This window comes from Apium graveolens, chromosome 9 (genome assembly GCF_009905375.1).
Source record: "Apium graveolens cultivar Ventura chromosome 9, ASM990537v1, whole genome shotgun sequence".
NCBI lineage: Eukaryota > Viridiplantae > Streptophyta > Magnoliopsida > Apiales > Apiaceae > Apium > Apium graveolens.
In genome coordinates this window covers 279,839,455-279,844,324 of record NC_133655.1, presented here as the reverse complement: position 1 = coordinate 279,844,324, position 4,870 = coordinate 279,839,455, and positions in this window count along the sequence as shown.

Below are 4,870 nucleotides of genomic sequence, written 5' to 3'. Positions count from 1 at the left end.
AAAGAGAAAGCAAGGGTGAGCAGCAAGCCCACCAAAATAATATGTATAATGATTAACAATATATGAGCCTTCTCATAGTATTCATGAAAGTCTTGGTCAAAAGAATGAACCAAGTTTGATATTTTAATGCGATGAAGTCGCAAAATATTTAGTATATATACATATATACTTTTCAAAATCTTGGAAGTCCTCTTCCATGCATAATATACACAAAGTTCCAGTTTATAACTGTATAAAAATATCGTTGCAAGGTGATCTAATATATCTAACCTTGTCTCAACGTTTTTCTGAAAATCTTTGTCATGCATAAGATAAATCATTTGCTAGATATAAGTTTAAAAGATGAAGTTACAGGATACTCCAATATACTTATATCTTTTTTTTATACTACTTGAACTACCACCGTTCAAGTTATAATTAATTTCAAAAGTTCATCACACTGATGAGACTACAAGATAAGACTTGAATAGATTCAATCTTTGAAATATTTTGAAGGAAATGAAGTTATGATATACTTCATTAAGTCCTGATATATATATACACCTATATATATACATACGTTTCCTGAAAACCTCTGTCATGTAAAGTATGAACAGAATTACAATATCCAATAAATTTTGAAAAAGGAAAGAATTTTGGCATAAACCTGATATCTTGCTGATCAGGCAAAGATACCAATAAGTAACCTTTTCTACTAGTAGATGGACGAATTCCCCACTGGTCATCACCCTGGTCTCAATAGGACCTTATGCTGGACTGCCACTCAGCCACTTATGCATTTGATGGACTCCCACTGAGCCACTTACACTATCATGGACGCCCACTGAGCCCATGTTGCTTATGCCGACTCAATAGATGGACTTACTTCCCGAACGTTGGGTAAGTAATCAATTCATTTACCAAAACTGCAACCTTGTTGCAAATATAAAATACACCACAGAGCCGGATCCCTCAGGTTTTGAGCGAGTATTTAAATCCCCTTTAAAAGGAAGATCTTAAATATAAAAATGAGTTTTGGGATCCGCTCTAACTTTTAAAATCATTTTGAAGACTCGAAAACACTTTAAAGAGTGTTTGGAGTAATGCTGATTTAATGAAGTAAATCAGTCCCAATATATTTAGAAAATGTCTGAATATTATTATTTAAATAATAATCCCATAAAGATAATCCTTATAAAAATAATTGAAGTAGAAGTATTAAAACTTATACTTGAAACGAGTATTAAATAACCAAAGATATACTTATACGAAAGTACTATCTTTATTTGAATAATCAAAAATAAGTTTGATTATTTACACCTTATTCTTTAATAAAATAAAGAACATATCTCAGCAAATAATCGGAGTCATAGATCCTCAAATGAATATTCAAATAATATTCATTAAATAATATAAACTGAGTCATAAGCCCTCGAATGAATATTCAATAAATTTTCAAATAATAAATAAAAGGAGTCATAAGTCCTCGAATGAATATTCAAATAATATTCATTAATAAAATAAAGAAGTCATAAGTCTCTGAATGAATATTCAAATAATATTCATTTAATAAATAAAGAAGTCATAAGCCCTCGAATGAATATTCGAAATAATATTCAATAATAAAATAGGTTATCGAATAAACCTTATTCGATTAATAGTTTTGAAAACTATGACCATATATATATAAAATATATATATATATATACATATATACCAAAATCTACTCGGATCCTCGACTCCGATTTAGAAAATGTTTTCACCTTTGGGTCCCTATACAAAGGGTATATGCAAATTACCGCTATTCTCTAGCATAGGTATTATCAACTGAACCAACGATATATTTGGCAAAGATATGAAACAGGCATGCATATATATACCATATCAGCATGCTTCAATATATCGCAACATTTGCTAATTAACCACATGCATCTATCGCAAGATAATGCATATACATATATACATCACAATAACAGTTATAACGGGTAGAAAACTTGCCTGAGCGACTGAGTGTGATAGAATGGCTCGGGACGAGTCTGGTAACCTATAAGCAACAAGTAAGTTGGAATTAAACCAAGTCACTTGTAAATCTATACTTTAAACTAACTAGACTCTAACGCTTATTTTGCGCTTACCTGATTCGCTTAAGTCACTCGAGTACCCTCGGCTCCACCATTTTTAATAATTTAACCTTTACGAGTTTTAAGGTGATTCATTCGCGAGTGTCTTACTAACTGCCTAACACACTTACCATAATGTTTCATACATTAATTAACCCCTTTTTGGTCTTTAACCTATGTTTCAAAGTAAGGCGAGGGGAAAAGTTTCGATTCGCGAAACGCCGTTACTTGAAATGGTCGTTCTCCTAAACCGTGCATCGGAATCGAACGAACTACATATCAAACGAAGCTCGTAACACAAACTATATAAACATGGCAATGGTCATAATCTAGCAGGGGGTTCTCGGGTCCTAATGTTATGCACAAAACAGTCTAAAGAAAATCGGACGTTACGACGACTACGTTTACGCGATTTCCCAATTTAAAACCATTCAAAACCAACCCAATTCAACCTCAAATCAAACATACAACCAACATCCATCCTTATCACATCATATCAGCCCCAACCAATTCAATTTTAACATTCATACTTATGCCTAAGCTTGAAATTTAACTATACTACATTCTTTTAACCAAAACAACAAGATTTACCATTCCATTTCAATACCATTTCAATCCCAAACTCTAAATCACAAACATTAAGCTACAATATCACCCTACTAATCACAAATCATCTTATAATACATAGGAATCTAGGGTTTGGAGATGATATACCTTCCTTGAGTGGTGGGAGGAGCTAGGAAGCCTTAAGAAGCTTTGAGAAGTCTTAGGAATGCTTGGATCTTCAAGGAAATCAAGAAAAATTTCAAGTTAAAAACTTGAAAACACTATTCATTGTCTTCTTCATTGATTAAATGAAGAAGATTGAGAAGGAATTGATGGCTTAAACTCATGATATAGCCCTAACTAAGCATAAAGATGATTAGGGAATTATCTTACCAATTTAGGAGGCTTGGATCTTTGATTTTGAATTTCTCTCCCTTTACAATAGTAAAAAGCCGAGAGCTATGAAGAACAATGCCTTGGTTCTTTTTGATTTTTGAATGAAATGAGTTGCTTGGCTTGGTTGGTTTTATTTTGTGTTGTGTTTTAGTTTAATTACCTATTTGCCCTTGATTTTGTGTGGTTAAAAAGCCACCACATCTCCTCCTTCCCATGTCATGCCCTATGTCATGTGGTGATGTCATCTTCCCTCCTTGTCCTCTTCTCATTGGTTGGGTGACATCACTCTCTCTAATCCCTTTGATTAACTTCCTAATTGTTTGCCTAATGACCGCTGATCTGTTATACGATTCGCTTAACTTTCGTTTTCGTTTATCGTTTGAAGGATCATACCCGGGATCTTATTACTTAGGTTCCCTTGACCCTTTCTCAATACATTATATTCCTTTTATGATCCTCTCTTATAATCCTTTAATTAAATCCTTCGTATCCTGTTACCTTATATTCAATTCTTTCCGTATCTAGTGGATTTCCTGAGAAAAATCAAAGTGTTTGAATTTGGATTCTGACGATCTTTACATACACTTATATCCCATATAAAGTACTAATAAAATCTCAGAATATCCATATCAGAACCCCTACATAGTGTGGCATGAAAAGTTTTCTCATTCAGCAAAAACACTATTCATAAGGGTTTCAAAATTTCCAAAAATTGGGGTTATTACAGTCTCCCCTCCTTAAAAGGATTCCGTCCCGGAATCAGATAGAAAATGAATAGGGATACTTTCTTAGTATTGCACTTCTAACTCTCAAGTCAATTTTTTTTTTCCACAATTGTAGTTCTACCATCAAACTCTTACTAGTTTGATAACCCTTCTCCTAAGCACTCATTCCTTCTTAATCTATACCTCCTTCCTGGTTGCTCCATATAGGTTACGTCTGGTTGCATGTCTATGCGCTCCTATGCCCTATTTGTCTGGCATCCGAATTACACTTCCTTAACATTGATACGTGGAACACGTATGGACCTTGCTACGGTTCGGGGGTAGGGCTAGCTCATATGCTAATTTCCCAAACATCTTATATACTCCAAGGGTCCAACAAATTATAGACTTAGCTTTCCTTTCTTTCCGAACCTCTCAATCTTTTCCAAGGGAATACCTATAACAACACTAGGTCCCTACTTCCTATTCTTTGTCCTTTCGTGTCAATTCAACATACTTCTTATGTCCATCTGGGCTACTACCTGCCGTCATCTGATTAGATCTATCATATCCTTGGTCCTTTGGACCACTGCTGGTCCGAGCATCTTGCGCTCTACAACTTCATCCTAACATAAGGGAGATCGACATTGTCTTCCCTCAAGGATCTCATAAGGCGATATCTCGATAATGACATATGATCTATTGTCGTAAGATAACTCAATCCGCATTAAGTGATCATTCCAAATTCTTTCAAGTCTATTGCATGGAATTTTATCACAGCTTCTAGCACTATAGCTTTGGCCTCAATACCCATTCTTTTCCAGTTCGTAATCGCTACTACCTTCCGTTCCTAATATTATACTGGTTACACCTTTGCTCGTTAGCATTCTATAACCTTTTAATACACGTCAACCTTAGTATCACGAATGTGTTTCCATTCCGAATACTACCACAACTTTATTACTCCTTTTTCAGCTGTTTCTATTTCCCAAAGTTTGATCAATCATATAGAAGTAAATGAATTTGTTGAGAGATCACTATGATCATGAACACTTGTTATTCGCATAGTTAGTACAGAAGGTGGCAGCCTTTAGTACTTGACAAGCAATTAAACAATAGCTGGTA